The following is a 20,102-nucleotide window of genomic DNA, read 5'->3' as shown; positions in this document are numbered from 1 at the left end:
GGGAGTTTCCTTGGCACCTCCTTGATTTCATGTAAAACTACTTTTCTTTTTAAAAAAATATACATTTTTTTTGGTTAATTTCAGAGAGGAAGGAAGAGGAAAAGAGAGATAGAAACATCAATGATGAGAGAGAATTATTGATTAGCTACCTCCTGCATGCAGTACATTGTGGATTGAGCCCTCAATACTGGCATGTGCTCTGACCAGGAATTGAAGAGTGACCTCCTGGTTCATAGGTCATTGCTCAACCACGGAGCCACACTGGTTGGGCTGAAACTACTTTTCTTGAATCCACCTGAGCCCACAAGTTCAGTAACTTTCTCTCTTATATGTGTTAGTTACATTATTATTTTTGCATTGTCCGAAATAAAAGTTACATTTGTTCTATAATTTAATCAACAGGATTTTAGAATTTGAACCTCAACTTGAAATGATTCATCATCTTTTGACCATGCTTACTTTTTGACCCATTTATGAATTGTCTGGTTTTCTTTACTAAAAGCAAACAAACAGAAAACTCAAAACTTTTCAAGAAACTTTTCTATATGCTATATGTTTAAGTTCTCTCATATATGAGGATATGTGCCTGTTGCCTTTGTAGATGAGCAACGAATTGGTTGGGTAGAATATCCTTAGATCAATATGTTCTTTTCTTAAGAACTTTACATACATTTTTCCATTGCCTTCTGTCATTGAATATTGATACCTAAGCTGATATCTTACTCTCATACTAACTTTTCCTTTCTGTTTAGATGCCTGATAAGTTCTTCCTTTGTTCTTTGAAGTTCAGTAACTTAACCAGGGTGTGTCTAAGTCAGCGTTTTTCAACCACTGTTCCGCGACACACTAGTGTGCCGCGAGATGTTGCCTGGTGTGCCGTAGGTGCAGACAAGACAAGAATTTTATAATTTTTCACTATTTTGTTTACTTAATATTTCATAATAAAGTAATTATAAAATACTTTCTTTGTGTTTATTTGATTCCTATTCAAGAGAATTACTTTATATATAGTCAATATAGGCACAGAGTTAAATTTTTTAACATTTTCTAATGGTGGTGTGCCTCGTGATTTTTTTTCATGAAACAAGTGTGCCTTTGCCCAAAAAAGGTTGAAAAACAGTGGTCTAAGTGTTGGGTATTTTATTTCAAATACTCTTGGCAATACTGTGACCTCTGTGTTTGCAGATACAGATCTTTCTGTCAAGATAACATCCTTGTTTTATGCTTTTGAATACTTTTTATTTTTAATTTATTGAGTTTTCTACCTAAGGGCCAATGATCATTTTGATGGGCTTTACCTTTAATGTATCTTTATATCTATTATATCTTTAGCTTCTTTCTAAATGTCTTTTTATCTTACTCCTTTTTTCATCTGTTTGTATTCATTATGAGTTGGATTTTTTTTTTTAGTCAGTAAAAAATTTCAGCTACATCTACCCTATTTCTTACATTAATAATATATGTATTAATACTGTGTCAATGTTGATTTTGTCCTTAATTCCTTGATTTTAGAGCTATAGCCCCCATTTTCATCTTATTCTGATTTTTGTTTACTAATTTGTTTCTGAACTCTTAATTTATTGAATCTAAAGGTTCTACTGAATGGTTCCTGAGCTTGAATGTCTTTGAGGGAATTGGCTTTGTTAATGGTTCCTTATGTACACTGTCTCCTAGCTACCTAATTTCAGGAGCAACTTCTGCCTCTGTCCCAACCTCCCACTGTTAGGAGCAGTTGCACTGAATTCTCACCAAATGTTAAACCTTTTATAAAACTGTAACTTTGCATTAAAAATTCTCTTGATGCTCCTTCTTTACCTGGAAATGGGCACTTAGTCTTCAAATATCACTTGGAACAGTTAGGATGGGATAGGATAGGCGATGCTGCAGTGACAAGCAGCCCCAAAATTTCAGAAGTTAATTTCTCATTCACAATATATCCAATGAGTATGGGTGGAGGTGGGAATGGGGTCTGGCTTATGATGCTACCAGAGACCTAGGCTTACTCCACAATCACAGCACAGTTAGTAGGAAACATGGTAAATTGTTCATTGCTTCTTAAAATTTACACTCAGAAGTGAGACATGGTGCTTCTGCTCATGTTTTCATTTGGCCAAAGCTAATCTTAAGGCCAAGTCTTCAAAGAGGATGGGAGACAACCTTGCCATGTGTCAGAAGGAGGAAATCCAGAAATATTTGGTGAATAGTTTTCATGAAAACACAACCTATTTTCAGCTTACCTAAGCAGAACTAGTTACTCCCTTCTCTGGATTCCAAAATACTCTGCTCACCCCTCTGTTATTGAATCTTCCAAGTTTCACTGTATCATCTGGTTATGTATGTTCCTCCATGAGAAAGTTCCTTGATGGAGAGAATCACATTGTAGATGCAGAAGGTACCAAAACTCTGTTACCATAACTGTGAAACAATTATTGTATCTACATTCCCATTTCATATTCACAAACCCCCTTGCTCCAAATGTTATTTAGAACACCGAACCTCAGAAAGATTAAACAACTTGCTCAAGGTCACACAGCTAATAAACAATGAGTCTGAATTCAAAGCTGTTTTTCTGGGCCCCTGCTTTGTCCCACTATGTTTTGATAGAGCCAACACAACACATGATGTATAGCAAATATGGGTTCAATATTTTGAATGAATGCCTTGCTCTTATATATTTCTAAAATAATACCTGCATGATTTTGTTGTTTTTAATGAGTATCAAGCATACTTGCATTATTTCCTCAATATTTACCTTGTTATTGTCTTTATGAAGGCATGACATTGCTCAGGAAATTGAAATACATTCTCTGAATTATAGTAAGTGACCAATATTGCATCTCCATGCTCCTCCAATGCCAATATGTATGAGAATCCTATTTAGCGTCATATAATGGAAAGCAAGTACAACAGTAGTTTAAACATAGAAAGGTTTATTTTCTCAGGTTAAACTAGACCAAATGTGGGCATTCCAATGTGGGTAAGGTGTTTCCATCAAGTTTCCTAGGACTGAGGCTTTTAGCTTTGCCATCCTCAGTGCACATCTTTTGTCTTCAAGTTGGCTTTATGATTGGAAGTGGCTCCTGCAGCCATCACATTTGGTTTGCCAACATAAAAAATGACATAATCTTCTGTTGTGAGAACAACACAACTTTCCCAGGGAAAAGTGTACAAATTTAAATTAACTAGATTTAAAAATAACTAAAAAAGTTTCCCCTCTTGACTTAGGAAGCTACTTTAAAGGTGAATCTTCTGCTCAGGTCTTGCAGGCTGGAATTTAGACACATATAAAAGCTGGTACAAGAGCTGCTGGGAAACAAGAGTTGGAACTGAGAGCACTGCACTGCAGAACTCGTTCCGGCTCTTAATTTAAGGAGGATGGGAAGAATGACAATTGGGAAGACAACAACCTCTGAAATATCATATGTGTAGCTCTGACTTCAGAGCAGCTGCTGCTTTTGGGTTAACTTGATCGTTTTGGGTTAACTTGTATGTTTTGCTTTTTAAATATATGTCTTTTATTAGGTTTCTTTCCCTTTGAAGAGTTTTAAAAATAGCAGGACTCTGAAGTGAATGAAGGAATTAGTCTGAAAGAGGGTGCTTGTGGATGAGAGCTAAAAGCATTGAGCATAGCAGCATAATGGCTTCACTAACATGCACTTCCTTTGACATAGACAATGCTGAATAGGAAATATACATATGGATATGTCTATTAAAAATGACATAATCTGTCATGAGAACAACAAAGCTTTCCCAGGGAAAAGAGTACAAATTTAAATCAACTAAGATTACATATGAACCTCAATTGTGGTAGGACAGTCTTAGCTCTGATCCCTCACTCAGCTGCCCAGAGACAACAGGGAAATTCACTTAACAAGAATGCATGGCAGGAATTCCATGAGAAAGGGCAGGCCATGCAGAAAATCCACTCAGCCTATCCCTCTCCTCAGAAGATATAGAAAAAAGCACAGCCATCCCTGTCCAACTGGGAAGATGGTTGCCTTTAGGTAAGTGAGAAGGCAAGATGCAGTATACACATACATATTTGAAATACATATTTGAACATTTCTTCTCCATTATTTATTTCTTCAACAAATGTTTATTGTAGTTCTTCTCCATGTCTGACTCTTTTCTGTTCACAGGATATAGCATGATGAAGAAACCTTAGTCCCTAACATCCATTAAACTCCCTCCTAGTGATAGACAGATAAGTAAATAAATATAAAATGGGAGATGAAGATAAATAAGACAGTAAATAAATGTAGAGCAGGCTAGATCCGGAATGAATGGATGAGCACTATTTCTTGTAGGGGTGGTTGGAGAAAGCCTTTCTGAGGTTACACTTACACAGAGCTCTGTGGGAGGCATGGGGGATAGGGGGATCTGTGTGGATATTTAGAAGAAGAGCATAGAGGGCCAGGGACCAGCATGTGTTAAGGCCCTGGGGCAGGAACATACTAAACCAACTGGAAAAACAAGGGGGAGGCCAAATACTTAGTTCTTGCTCCATCATTCTATTCTTTACAGTTCACTATTTAATGCTCATGTTTAAATGAGAATTAATTATGCACATAATCTATCAAAGTTGTGCCATTTAAATTTTGCCCATCTGACATCCATGGATCCATGGTTGAGCAATGGCCTATGAACCAGGAGGTCATAATTTGATTCCCAGTCAGAGCACTGCCCGGATTGCAAGCTCGATCTCCAGTGGGGGCATGCAGGAGGCAGCCAATTAATGATTCACTCTCATCATTGATGTTTCTATCTCTCTCTCTCCATCTCCCTTCCTCTTTGAAATCAATAAAAATATATTTATTTATAAGCAAATACATACATAAATAAATAAATGTGGCTATTGACAGCTTTGCTTTACTGCTTAATAGGGAGAACAGGTGAGCCTAAGAGGAAGGACAACATTAAACAAACAAATAGAAACTTCCCTTGGCTTTGAAGGGTTACTCACTCGGGTGGCAAATCTATTCCGAGTGAAGGGGCAGGACCTCGTAGGCTGAACATTAGCAGCCATAAAGAATGTGTATCCTAGAGAGGGAATGTGTGATGTCCATACACCCCAGAAGGGCTGTAAGTGAAGTCTCAGGCAATCATCAAGTGCTTGGAGACAGGCTTCTGCTGGGGACATGGCCTTAGCTCTGCTGTTTCCACAAAGTGCTTGATTTCCTGAGAGACCCTGAGCTGCCGCAGAAACCACAGCTGACAGTGCAGTGATCCTCTCCGTACGGACATACTGAAGGACAGTGTGTGGGAGCCAAGGCTCTCAGGGCCAGCGTGCATGGTCACTGCACGTGGCCGTGTGCTGATAGGCTGTTGTCTTTGGCCCCCGTGTCCTGCCGTGACCAGGCTGGTCTCCGTGGCGGGATAACACATGTGCTATGTCATCACTGGCTAATCACACGGAGGCCTTGGATGAAATCCAGGGTTAGAAGAAGTTGGGCCCTATGCTAACAAGATCTTGATGCTGATGAGTCCACCACCCTACTTTACATAATCTTAGGAGTCAGTTTAATTAAAAATTACTAGACCCCTTATTTTCTTTATCCACTGTGATAATTATTGGTATCTCATATCTTAATTATTGTCATCATCAGTGACGTCTGCTGTCCAAAAATAAAGCAAAATACACAAAAGTCAGAGTCCCGGTTCTCACATGGTGATGAGTCTTAACTGGTGTGCTGAGGAGGGAGATAGGCATGTTCTGTTAAAATAATCAGATATTGGGTTTTGAAAAAAGTGTCATCACTCCCGATGTGTTTTTCCATGATGCCTCACTGCATCATCCTGGGATGCCCAAGGATGCCAGAAATTGTCACACCCACAGCGACTTTGCTGAGATTAGAAATTTGGTTTATAACTGTCCTGCTGGCTGTGGATGAGCAGATTTCCCCTAAAGAGCAAGAGGAATGCCCAGCTGGTGTGGCTCAGTGGTTGAGTGTGGACCTATGAACCAGGAGGTCTGGATTTGATCCCACGTCAGGGCACTTGCTGGGGTTGTGGGCTCAATCCCCAGGGTGGGGCAAAGAGGAGGCAGCCAATTAATGATTCTCTCTCATCATTGATGTTTCTCTTTCCCTCTCCTTTCGCTCCCTCTCTGCCCTACCTACCCCGAGGCCCGAGAAGGGAAAGGATGCCCACTGCTCCTGGCCCGGCAGCCCCTGCCTGCTGCCCCCTCTGCAGCCCTAAGGAGGCCCCATCGGTGGTGGCCTGAGCTTTCGAGGATCTGCTGGATGTCAAGCTCTCCTCTGGCAGGCAGCCACGATTTTGTTTACTGCTCTCATAGCAAACTCGCACTCCTTCCTCCCGCCCAGCCCTTTTTTCAAAACATTAAACTCTTGGCTCGCAGTCATCACTTCCTGCTTTCATCTGCTTGGCCCGAGCCGATGACATCGGGCGGGGGGCCAGAGCCAGCCATCCCTCCAAGGACAGCACCACCGCCCCCACCAACGCACGGCGGCCCAGGGACAGCAAGGCCAGCGCCCGGTGCTCCGGAGAGCTCTGTGTTCCCTTTTCTTATCGCCTCCCCTGCGGTTGCTAAAAGTTAGCTGACTTCTGAAGACTCCCTAGGAAGCGGTATGTCTAACTTGGGCCACGGCGGCAATATGAAATGAAAGTGACACAGCAGCCCCATGATCCCCGAGGAATACAGAGCAAGACCCACAGGGGCTGCCTGAACCCACAGATGGTGCCCACCCCTATGTACACCATGTTTTTCCTACGTATACACAGTGATGGGAAGATTTAATTTATAACTTAGACACAATAGGGGATTAACATCAATAACTGACAATAAAAGAGAACAATTATAACAATATACTGTAATAAATAGGTGAACGTGGCCTCTTTTCCTCTCAAAATATTTTATTGTATTGGACTCACTTTTCCACTTAAAGGAAGCACTTTAGTGCTTCAAACTGCCAACATGACTTCTGTTGCACACTGAGGCAATTATTACGTAACTGGGGTTACTTGAACACAAGCCCTGTGATACTACATGTGATACTGTGACCGTCAATACGATAACTGAGATGGTTACTAAGTGGTGACCCGGTGGGTAGAGTGGATACACTGGACAAAGGGATGATTCATGATTCCCGGGAAGAACAGAGCAGGAGGGTGCAAGATTTCATCAGCGTCTCAGAAAGGCACACAATCTAAAAATTATGAATTACTTATTTCTGGAAATTTCCATGTAGTGCTTTTAAACCATGGTTGTCTGTGGGTAACCGAAACCGCAGAAAACAAGACCACGGATCAGGGAGACTACTGTACCTCTGCGTCTGGCTTAATCTTGACACCCTGCCTTGGTTTCACACCGTGTTTGCAAGAGGGCAGCCCCCCTGGGCTTGTCCTCCAGAGTTCTGGTAAATCCTGGAGCCGCTCTGATAATGGAATTCCCTTCTGGCATGCTCTAGAAGCCTAATTGAATACAGCAGGAAGCAGTTACGAAAGCCTTTTAGTGTGTCTATCTCCTTCCAATTGCACACTTTCCCAATAGGAAGCAAAGTGGCTCTCTTCTGAGGGGATAACGCAACCCCTCCTCCCTCCCACTCACTTTCCCCTGCACACACATTCCCAATTTCCAATTATTCAAAGCTATGTGGTTCCCCTTCCCACTAAAAGTTTTCTCCTAATTACCTGGAGGCATCCAGGTGTGGCTGAAAATATGCTCAACCCTGGGAGTAAATATACACACACCTAAGGGCCCTGAGCAGCAGATCGTGACAGCCTGTACAGCGAGCCTTGTGCTTCCAGCAACCTGTAGCTGTTTATCTGGTGACTCAGGGAGGATGCAGAGGCCAGATGGTTGGCATACTGCAGAGGCTGACAGTCACTTTCATTTGATTGCTTAAGAATATGTTCAGTGGAAAGGAGGTTTCACATGCCCTCTTCCTCTCTGTAGTTCCATCGTGCAGCTCTCTGAACTCTTATCAAGGGGAAGGAAATAAAACTTTTTAACTGTTTTCTTTGCACTCAAGGTCAGGTAGGAAGGTGAGGCTTACACATCTTGAACTGCACAAAGGTATACATGTAAGTAGACTTAAAATAGATATTGAAATAGTTTTTGTCATTCTGTGGGATCATTTCCAGTCTTTAATTGTTGCTATCGACTGAATGTTTGTGTCTCTGCCAGATTCATGTGTCGAAGCCCTAAGGCGCTGGTACTGGGAGGTGGGATCTAAGGGAGGTCATGGAGGGGACTCGTCCCCTATAAAAGAGGCCCAAGAAAGTTCCCCTGCCCCTTCTGCCACCGGAGGATACAAGGAGAAATCAGCAGCCTGCAACCCCGAAATGGGCCATCAACATGCTAGCATCCTGAGCTTGGACTTCCAGCCTTCAGACTGTGAGCAATAGATTTCTGCTGTTGTTAAGTCACCCTGTTTACAACAGCTGTTATAAGATGTTTGTAAAATACCCACTTGTGACAAGTATGTGGAAGTGGCTGAACTGAGACACAGCGGTAAATGTCCAAACTAGTAGAAGGCAATAAATAAATAAATAAATAAATAAAGTTAGAGTTTGCTCCTCTCTGTCTCTGACACGTGGAGATTGCAGGAACTACAGCATCAAAGATCCTGGGATAACAACTCAGAACCAAGGTCTGTGTCCTGCACGACTTGGGACAAATGTCATTCAACTTCCTGTTCAGGAGCTGGTATAGGGGAATTCTCTTAGACTCTGCTGGGTCCTTGAAATAGTGAATATATACAAGGGGACTCTTAAAGGGGTGAGAAAGTGCTGTACCAAGCAGGTATGAAGGATACATGAGCCACTAACAATAAGTCCCTGCAATCTGCATGGCTTTGCCTCACCTCTTTGGTTTACAGCTAAAATAGCTCAAGTGCGTCCTTTACTGAAAAGTGAGGAGTCTGTGTAGTTTCTTTGAAGGTTTTTCTTTGGAAACACCTAAGTAAAGTGTTATTTAATAATCCATAGTAGTGCTTCTCCAACGTGAATGTGCACCCAGATATTGCATGCAGACTCTGATTCTGTAGATCTGGGGTGGAGTCGGAGACTCTGCATGTCTAACAGGCTGCCAGCTGATGCTGACACTGCAGGTGTGGGGACTACACGTTGGGCAGCAAGGGGTAAAATGCTAAGCACAGAGTGAGAGGACCACACATATTGGGAGGAGGTGCTGACTCTGAGAAATTAGTGTTCTCCACCTTTTATTTAATTCATCTTCAAAATCTGCCTTTCCCACCGAAACCAGTTTGGCTCAGTGGATAGAGCGTCAGCCTGCAGACTGAAAGGTCCCAGGTTCGATTCCAGTCAAGGGCATGTACCTTGGTTGTGGGCACATTCTGCGTACAGGAGGCAGCTGATTGATGATTCTCTCTCATCGATGTTTCTGACTCTCTCTATCCCTCTTTATTCCTCTCTGTGAAAAATCAATGAAATGTATTTTTTTTTTAAATCTGCCTTTCCCAATGGGCACAATAATAGGGCTAATGAACCAGAGTGCAATCAGGAGGTTCATTCATGACATGGCACAAAGTTAACTGTAACAGGTTATCTGAGTGTCTCTCCCCTAAGACTGATGTACTGAGGGCCTTGTCCCTGCTAGGAAGTAGCTAAGTCAGGATGGACTCAGACTTCTTGGCATAGCTAATCCAACTGTGCCACCAATGACACTGTGCAGTGAAAAGGATTCCTGCGAAACCACTCTGAAACAGGGGATGAAACTTCCACTATCAGCAGCTGCCTTCTCCCTAAGCATCTCCGTATGTCACCACTTGTCACAGAGGTCCACGTGAGAGTTGTCTTTAGGAGTTTGGGGAGAAATGATGAGAAGTTATGCAAAGTCGTAATAAGAGTTTCTTTCCTATATCTACTTATCCTTGAGGTCCTCCTACTCCATTGTGGTCAGTGTATGACTTTCTTTCTCTCTTTCTGCGTATTTACCCAAAAGCCCCTTAGGAGTGTTTACTGAATCAAACCCCCTTTTCTTATGTTTATACTGTTTGGTGGACAGAATTGCCATGGGTGATAAGAAGGGACAGTGATGCTAACCCAGATGTGGGAAGCAGATCCTCTCTTGACTGGAGTTTGTGTGACACAGCTTCTCTCATTAGCACATTTTCCTCTTCCTGTGCCATGAATCAGTGTTCTTAACTGTCCCAGTGCTCTCCTTACTGGACATCCTTTCTGGATACCCTCAATCTTCAATTCCCAACACTATATCCTGACTTTCTCCAGTCCTCAACTCTAATTTTCATGAGTCTCAACTTCACTTAACTCCAAGCTGAACAACTCATAAGGGCTTATCACAGACACCTCGGGCTCACCATATAAAACAAAACAAAATCATATTCTTGCCTAGACCTGCTCTTCCTCCTGAATCCCCCATTCTGTTATTCTTGCCAAATATCCTCATTACCACCTTCTTCCAAAACACAAAGTTTGGATGGCGATCTTACAAAAACATATGGCTCTAAATACCATCTATATGCCAATGACTCAAGTCTACTGAACATCTCACCTGCATGTCTAACACATGCCTTGAAATCAACATGATCAAAAAAGACCTCATATTTAACACAGCCCATCCCATCCACCAGTCTTCCCCACTTCAGTAAATAGCACCATCATCCATCAACACACAGGCCCAAGAAGCTGAGAACCATCTTGTTATCTTCTCTCTATCTCATACCCTATATTTAACCCTTCAGTAAATCATAATTTCTTTACCTTAAAAGATGTCTTGCCCTTAATCTAACCTTCTCACCATCTCCCCTCACAGCTCATGTCATCATCATTTCTTGCTTTAGTTACATAGCTGCCTCCTAAGTAATCTTCCCTGCTCTATTATTCCTCCTCCCCCCAATTCCATTCTCCATACCACTCAATGACATGTATGCCACATAAATCAGATCAAATCATTCCCCAGTGGCTTTCCAGCACACCTGAAGAAGAATCCACACTCCTTTCCATGGTTGACAAGTGGCTAACCATTTGTTATGCCCATCCATACTAGTACAGGTCTATAATCGATACATTAATTTACCTTTATATTTTTTTAGAGTTATGGGAGGAATTGAAAATGGGAAAGTAGAAAAGAATGATCCAATTATTATTAGATACTTAATATTTACCATTCATTTGAATTAAAATACATGCATGCATATCTGAATATTCACACAGATATGAAGCTTTAAATACAACCAATATATTAATTTATATAACAATGCATAATAATAAGCTTTGTTATGGGATAAACAGGATCCCATGTTTTCCTTTATAACGTTATGCCTACAAATCCAGTTTCAGCACCCTAACTTTTACTTGATCACTTCTGCTGCTGCTACAGATACTTCTAGTCAAATCACTTTCCATGGCACATGCTCATTCTGGAACCTTGTCTTTGAGCTACTTCTCCTTTTTTTTTTCTTTCTATTTTTTTCTTATTTTTCTTTTACTATCTTTTGCAGCATCATTCTTCTGTGGTTTGAAGCTGTTTTTAGCAAAGGGCTATCATGCAGTTTGGGGATGGAATCTCCACTAGCTTCTTGACAAACAGATTAAGACTATAAAAACAAGGATCATTTTTTTTTATTAAAGCCTTCCTTGAATAAATATGGAATGAGTTATTATAGAAAATTACAATGCTGAAATAAATATGGTACAATAAAATGATTGAACAATGTTCTTGGATTTGATTTTCTAAGTCATGTTGTTAAGTAAATAGCATAGAATCTGGTTTCTTATATAATATGATACTCTATTTCATACCACATAATGTATCACATTAGCCTCAGTACTTCTTTGGGGAGATGGGGTAAATAAAAATTACATGACTTACTGTTACTGTTACTTCAATCATTTTCTTTTTTTCCTATCAGCCATATAAAACTTATCAACAAAGAGTGAAAAGAAGATGGGGAAGACTAGGAGAATATTCTTCTTCTGTGTCACACTAAGCAAATTATCTTACCTTGCTGGGCCTCACTTTTCTTATAAGTGAATTATCTCCTGGGTCATTAAATTATATCCATTCAGCAAATACCTACACTTTTTCACTTACTTTGTTTCAGGCACAAGCCCTTCATGAAGTTCATTAATTTTATAATAAGTCACAAGCATTAAAATAGATCATAAGAAATGATGACGATTTCTTATCCAATTCATTAAATGACATTCTGCATGACAGATTCTGGTATCAACAAGTAACTGTAAGATTTACTCATTAGGCCTTACCAGGAGTTGAAAGTGATTGATTGCCAAGACCTCAAACTCCAAAGTCCCTTGCCTGGACATCCACCAATCTTCTTTGTTCCCCTTCTCTTCTTCAAGCTTCCTGTGGTAAATTGATTGCAAAACAGTCCTAAATTACTCCCCTCTCTGGTCCCAATGCCCAGTCCCCTGAGATGTGACTTGGAGATTTCTTTCATCAAGAAATAGAATCTAGTTGGGCTGTGACTTGCTGTTGCCAGTAGGATGTGGAGGAAGTGACAGAACCTGGTCCTCAGTAAGCCTTACAGCTTTTTCTTGCTTTCCTGGAGCCCTGCCTTTACCATGGTACATGTCCAGGCTAGTCTGCTGGCTGATGAGAGACCACACGGAGCAGACACCAGTCAGTCTAGTTGTCCAAACACATGAGAGAACCCAGTCTAGATGAGAAGTCACCCAACTGACTCACAAACTCAAAGCAAAACCTTCAGAGCAAAGGTAAAGGTTTATTGGTGTCTGCCATTGAAGTTCTGTGGTTTAGTTTGTAAAGTCACATGATAATAGGTACTCCTTTTGAACTTGTGCACCAGTCAGTGGTTACCACTAGTCCCTCCCTTCTCTCTATTCTCCCAGTCCACCTCCCTCAATGGCTTCACATGCATTTCTATCCACGTTCACCCAGGGGAAGTAAGGAGATCAGTCATGAAAGGCCTGACAGGTGTCAAATTCCTGGCCCCTTAGGTGATCCTGTGGTAAAGGGCATTCCTGGCATTGGGTTGCACATGATACCCCACATTAAATTTCTAATTTCAATTTGGGTTGCATTGATGTTTTATTTCTATATTTTTGTCTCTAATTAACAATTCAGAACATCATTGGAACCTATTATATGATAAGGACACTGTATGGGTTTTCTCAGTCCACCTCCTTAGTCCTCACCACCCAACAGTGGCCCTGGCTTTGTATAAATGATCCATATTTCTATGCAATTGCATTCACCAATCAGAGTTCCCTTCTTCCTCCTCTTCTTAAATTTCAACCCATTCCCCACCTCTTGCACACCCGTCCTCCTCTGTCTCATCCATAGTCAGTCATCATTCCTGTTTGAATCATTCTCAGTCTAATCAGTGTGGGCGAGTTCCTGAAAAATATGCATGTAAGAAAGTAAGTGACTAGATTGTGTCATTGGCACCTAATATAAAGAAAAGACCTATCAGGACAACAAAGGCTGGAGCCACTAATTCTGGTTTGAAGAGTCAAGGAAAACCTTCAAAAGATAAATCATCAGCTACAATTGGAAAAAAGGAAAAAAGACTTTCTCCAGGTCAAGAAGAGAAGACAGAAATGCCTGTCTGTTTCCATAGTCACTCCCTCCCTAGTCCTTTGTAGTCTGGCTCCCACTATGCCAGCCAGTGAAATGGTTGTGTTGACAACTTTCTACTTACCAAAACAAGAACACATTGCTGTTGAGCAGCTCCCTCTGACTCATCATCCCTGTTTAATGAAGTCATGACACTTTCTCTTGAGTGCTTGTTGTGGGCCAGACCTCCCACCAACATCCTCATCTCACCCTCACAATAACTCATTGAAAACATGATGAATCAGAGAGAGTTGAGACCAATTTCCCAAGGTTTTATGACCACAAAAGAGCAGGATCAGGGCTTCGACCCCAGTCTGTCTGATTCCAAACCTGTACATACAGTCTCCATGCCCTTACTTTTTGGTCTCTGATTGCTGGATAATCCTCTTCCTTCACCCCTTCTTGTTCCTTCTGGTCTATAACCTCACCGACTCCAAATTTCCATCAGTGACCTTCTCAGCTCTTCATTTCCTTTCTCTATGTATGACCTCGCTCTTTGGCTTCTCTCTGCAGCTGCCTCTCAAATCCCAGAAGCCACAACCTTGCATGTACAATTGCCTGCGAGATGCCCTTAATTTGGTGTTCCCTAATGGCATCTTAAATCCAACATGTCCAAAACTGGATCATTGTCTTCCCCAAAAACCAATTCCACCTCCTGACCATTTTCTCTGAGTCAGGGATGCTAAAACTTAGATTGGGCAGCTTATTTCTGACAGCCTCCTTCACCCTCCCTACATTCAATCAATTTCAGTCTTTGACATGTCACTGGAATCCATCCAAACCCACTGATAACATTGCTTATTATGCCTGGACTTCCTGTCTCAGTTTCTCTCACTTCAGTCCACCTCTGCATAGAGACAGACTAATGGTTCTGATGCTCAGCTTGGATTATGTCACTGCTCTATGCACAAAACTGTAACAGTTTCCCCCTTGTTATCAAATAAAGACCAACATCTACATATTAGTGTTGCAGGTCCTTACATCTCCAACCTGGACTCTAGCCTTATCAACTGTAGTCAATCTGCACATCTCCTGTGCTGCAGCAGCCCCATGGCAGGTAGGAATAAGGGGTCCTCTCTGCACGTTTACACCTTTGTATCTTCATGCTTTCTCCACTTCCCTAACTGTTCATCCTTGAAGGTGCTTCTCCACTGTTACCTCTTTCATGACTTCCCTGATCCCCTCAAACACATGACTGACCCACATCAATTTTTTTAGCCCATATTTGCCCCTGAATTAGTGTACCTGTTTTATCTCTCTATTAAAGCGTATGTCTCTTAAGGGAATGATTGACTCTCATGGATGCAAATATTTAGAAAATTGACTCAAAATAATAAATGATGATTATATAAATATGGTGGTAACTATGGTTTTATAACTCAGGGATAATACTTTTAGAAATGTTCAAATCCTCCAAAGAGTGAACTGGAGAGGTGTGCCATGTGGTCAAGAAAGATCAAACAGCTTCAGGAAACTTAAACATTGTGCGGTGTAGGCCTCTCGCTAATTAAAGTTTTTGTACCAATAGCATTGGATCTCTCAAAAAATGTGAATTTTTGGGTCTTCAAAATCATCTGTTTGTGCGATTGTGGGTTAGTATGAAAAGGCAGTTCTGTAGAAAACTAACTTTGCATTTTGATAAATAGCTTTTGTGGCCAGTTTGGGTAACTCAGTGACACTCTTTTGTGTATTTTGGCAGGGCTGTTCTTAAAAGATATGATTATGTGTAACAGGCAAATATATCATGAGTGTGTATCCTTTTGGGAGGACTTCTTGGATTTAATAAACCTATTCATAAAATGAGCCCTAGATGTTCCTTTAGAAGATCTGACCATTTGATATTAGCATTTTGAGAAACCCTCTACCTGAATTCCCTCATTCATTGAAAATTATGTTAAATCCCACAATATGCACATTCACTTCTTTAAACATGCAGGGACATTATAAGGAATAAAATAACAGTTTGAGTCAGAAGCAACAGAGTTCAGCTCCCCTCATCCCTACTTCTGCCCTCCCTCCCCCCCAAGCCCCCACGTCAGGGCAACTAAACAGAAAAAGAATATCATCTGCAAACCTACACTTTTTATCCCATTAGTGCAACAAAAACAAAGATTTTCTCACTCTAGTAAGTTCAATGTTTCACATTCTTTACTGTATTTAAGTGCCAAAATTTGTTTTAGCTCATACTTTCGTCTCCCTCCCCTCCCCTCCCCCTTCCCTTCCCTTCCCTCCCCTCCCCTCCCTTTCCCTCCCCTCCTCTCCTCTCCTCTTCTCTTCCTTTCCTTTCTTCCCTTCCCTCCCCTCCCTCCATTTCTCTCCCCTCATCTCCCCTCCTCTTCTCTTCCTTTCCTTCCCTTCCCTTCCCTTCCCTTCCCTTCCCTTCCCTTCCCTTCCCTTCCCTTCCCTTCTTTCTCTCTCTCTCTCTCTCTCTCTCTCTCTCTCTCTCTCTCTCTCTCTCTCTCTCTCTCTCCCCTCAATCATGCAGATCCCTCCTTTATCTCTGCCTGCTCTCATTTAGTCTCTTTGACATTATCTCTCCATCTTGGGCCTCAGACATATGTGCTGCTTTTCTACATGTACTACCACGGTCACACCATTCAATCCCATGTCTAAATATGCAGAAACCATCTATATACCCATGGCTCTATATACCCATGGCTCTCTACTTCACATCCCCAGATCTGTAATCCCTGAAGCCTCCTCAAATTATCCACTTGATGGCTAGTGAGCATTGGAAGTTTGTTATTTCCCAAACTTAGTCCCTCCTCCTGACCTTACTGTTCCTGTTGCCTCACCACCACATACAGCAGCTCCATTCTTTCAGTTGCTTAGGCCAAACATGGTGGCAGGTGGCAATATTCCTGTTCTCCAAGAAGAGGCAAGTCCGGGGGTCTGTCCCTTCAATAGGACCTCTGGCCACTGCTGAAGGCTCCTCAGCTCCGACTGCTGTCACTTGGCCCAGATGCCTCCTCTAGCCTGGATTTTGGCTTCCTTCCTAACTGGTCACCCTGCTTTTGCCCCTGCTGCCTTTCGATTTATTCTTTATTAAGAGGCACTGTGATCCTGTTAAGAAAATAGGTCAGATATGTCCCAACTTCACTGGGAGGAAAACTGTGTCCTGAAAAGCTTCCTGGTTTGGTTTGGTTACCAGCTTCTCTGAAAGTTTCTCCTTGAAACTCCTGTTCCCATTGCCTGCTGTGCTTTTCCTGATAACCACTTTGCTTGCATCTCTCAAAGTCACCCTAGCAGGACTTGGGGCCTACCACACCCCCATCTGCTCCCTGTGGCCTGTGACTCCTGCTACCTCTTCATGGTCCTGCCTGAGGGAAACCTCGAGCTGTGTCCTCCCTGATTATGTGGTCCTCAGCCACCTGGACTCCCAACTGCCCCCATATTAACTCACTCCCAAGCACATCCTTCACTGAACTTCCCTTTTTTGTCGACCTCCCCACCTCCCCACCTCCCCACCTCCCTACCTCCCCACTGGGAGCTGTGGAGTTGCCTTCCAAAGTAACCTCTTGAACCCACTAAACTGCCCCTCAGGGAAGGATTTGGATTCAAGTTGTTTCTTTTTTTCACAGGTATAACATCTGACAGAATGTTGGAATTGAAAAAGCCTCAGAAGGGGTTGCATCTTGTTTCCTTTCCCGTGCAGAAAACCTGATGACATTCCTGACAGGTAATCAATGGTTTCTCTCTCTTTGGATTATTCTTATGATGGGGATTTGCAACTTTGTACAGGCTGTTCCTTTGCTACAAATCCCAGCCAGCTTCAAAATGAAGTATGGTAGCAATCATACTTGGGTGCTATTTGGCTTCTGTATTCATTTGTTTGCTAAGATAATAGAAGAGTTATTTTGATTTTTTGAACTTCTGTATGCGATCACAATACTCCATTAATAATGGTTTAAATATCCCATTGATTGTGATCTCACTGGTCACCGAAGCACATTCTTCCTAGAATCCTAAGTTGTCTCAGTAGCTACAGATAGTGTATTCCTGTTGATTCAGTGATTCATAGATACTTTAGATAACTAATTTGCTCAGTTCCACTTCTAAAAATCGCTAAACAGGTTTCTCATTCCAGACCCAAAGATGTAATTGATACTTTTGTGATATTCTGCCAATATAAGACAGAAGTGGCAAGTTGTTCGAGGCTGCGAGATTTGGAGCTTTAGTCCCTCGCATGCCACCAGCCTTTAATAAATGACTCCATAATTCAACTTTTTTGAGGCGTCCTTTATAAGATGAGGGTTAGACCACAACATTTTGACAAAAGTTTCTTAAGAGAAAGCTAAATCCAGGCAGACCAACAGCAGTGAGGGCGGCTGGTCCCACTTGCAGTTCTCTCTGGGAGGGGCAACTAAGCCACCACTGTGCTGTTGTATGGCTCAGGACTGCTGCACGCCCAGGGAGGGAGACTTTTACAGCTCATGGAGGACTTTCCCAGCCAAATGAAAGTTCTGGAAATGATCACTCAGTGGACATAAGAATGCTCTCAGGGGATCAGCCCAGGACACAAAGAGTTTTCAGTGTTGTGACAAAACCAATGCAGGTGAGAATCTGAGACTGAGGACACAGTGGACTCCTGGCTACTCCAGATAGGAAGCAGCCCCGTCTCTTGACTTACAGCACAGGGGCCACTAAAATTCCTATTAATTAAATGGCTTTGTTCAGAATTTCTGCCATTCTACTGGCACATGTACAATATGCAGGAAGGTTTACTGTAGACATATTTTCATGGAATAAGTCAACAGTAATGAAATTTCTGATGCTACCACTGACATATAGTATGGAGGTTACCCCTAAACTCTCATTTCAATGAAGTCTGACCTACATTACTCTCTCTTGAATTTTACAAATAAATACCAAGTAGGAAAATACTGAGAGTAGCTTTATTTTCTTTTAATAAATCAACAAGATAGACTTCTCTGTACTGGGATCTACCAAATATCCTTTATATTAATTTTGGAATATTCTGCTTTTAGGTGTATCAATTTAAATACTTTCATTACAGATTCCCAATTGTCCCTACATTTTATAGCCCCTACAATTTATAGTTTTGTTGGTGGCTAGAATGGCACCAAGTGTAACCTGGTGTAGTCAGATTACACTTTGTCTCAAGCAACCTTAGCACTTGAGTTTGGCTAAGAAAGAATTCAGAGCCAAGACTCAAACTATAAGAGAAAGTTTATTTAGAAACTCACAGAGGTGGGAGAAGTGAGTGGTAGAAGAAATGGGCTCAGGAGGTAAAGTGCCTGGGGTGAGAGGATAGCGGGTGAAGGAGGGAGAGGGGAAAGGCACTGGGTCCTCCATCATAAGGGCTTTTAAGGGTGGTGATTTTAGGGAGGGGAGGGGACTGTCTTCTATTCTCAGTAGAATATTTATCAGCATTCCTGGTGTGTCCTTTCAGGGTCCTGGTTGCCATCGATTGGTTGGCACTAAAGCAGGATATTAGTCAATGCAGCTGATCCTGAGGTCATGAGAAGGAGGCTTTTGCTGCTTTTCTGTCCCTAGAATTTGAATACAACCGAGGCCTAGATGTATTTGATGAGGGTCAGAACCTTATTGTCCTAGAGGTTTAATGCTTAAGACCTGTTATCCAGCCCCCTTGTTCATTCTCCCTCTGAGGGGATCTAACTCTCATGACTAGCAACATGCTTGGGGAGGAAAGGTCCGGGGAGGGTCCAAACTGCATGACCAATGATATAAAAGGTCATGGTGTCTAGACCGAATGACGTTGTGCTGGGGAGAAAAGGTTACCTGGGGGTGAGATGCTTATTTTCCCAGTTTTTCCTACTGCTAGGCACCTGAGGCTTTCCACCCTGGTAACCCTTTTGCACCCGGCCTATCACCCTTGCTCTGATCTTGTCTAACTGCCTACAAGTTTAGATCACTTAACACTTGATTTTATAGAAAAAAAAATGGTTATCTAAAATCACAAAAATGTGTTTATTTAACATAATCCAAGAATTTCATGGATACAGTCCAAATTATAATTCAAAATTGAAAAGAATGTGTTGGGCTAAAGTATCCAAGATCTAAGGCAGTAACTATGAATTCATTTTATTATCCTGAGTGGCAGAAATATTAACTCGTACCTAGATAGAAAATTAATCCTGGCCTTCTTGGGTATCTTAAGCACATTTAAAAAAATATGATACTCAAAGTTGGAAATGGGAACTTAAAAAGTCTGACAATGGAACAGGCGATTGGGCTCTGAACTCTGTTGAACACTTGCACACATTAGGAGATCTGATCTTCCCGTACCTTCAAATTTTAAGCCACCAGTTTCTCTAAAAACAAACTTAAACAAGTCAACTCATTCATAAAATGTGAGTTGTTTACACATGTTTTCCAAGCACTGATGGAAAAAGAAAAAGAAAGACAGACGTGGACTCATGTGTGAGGTAACGAGTTGGAGAAAATAGTTGGCTACCTTCTCAACAATTTCTTCTAAAACACACTCCCCTAAATTAGCTCTGCACGATCTGTCTTAGGGGAAAAGAAACAATGACTTTTTAAAGGACAAGTTCAAGTGTGTGCTCTCTATGTCGAA

General features: G+C 41.7%; 1 long non-coding RNA gene across 1 annotated transcript; it reads right to left on the bottom strand.

The window, feature by feature from the left end:
* Positions 1-11,426: 11,426 nt before the first annotated feature.
* On the bottom strand, positions 11,427-12,947 carry LOC123653103. Its single transcript, XR_006742732.1, has 2 exons — positions 12,211-12,947; positions 11,427-11,621 (listed from the first exon to the last, which is right to left on the bottom strand). It is a non-coding gene; the product is annotated as an uncharacterized LOC123653103 (long non-coding RNA).
* Between the last annotated feature and the right edge of the window lie 7,155 nt (positions 12,948-20,102).

The sequence above is a fragment of the Pipistrellus kuhlii genome, unplaced genomic scaffold (assembly GCF_014108245.1).
Source record: "Pipistrellus kuhlii isolate mPipKuh1 unplaced genomic scaffold, mPipKuh1.p scaffold_m20_p_3, whole genome shotgun sequence".
Lineage (NCBI taxonomy): Eukaryota > Metazoa > Chordata > Mammalia > Chiroptera > Vespertilionidae > Pipistrellus > Pipistrellus kuhlii.
Note: the sequence above shows the minus strand (reverse complement) of the source record. Positions and strands in the feature narration are given on the sequence as shown.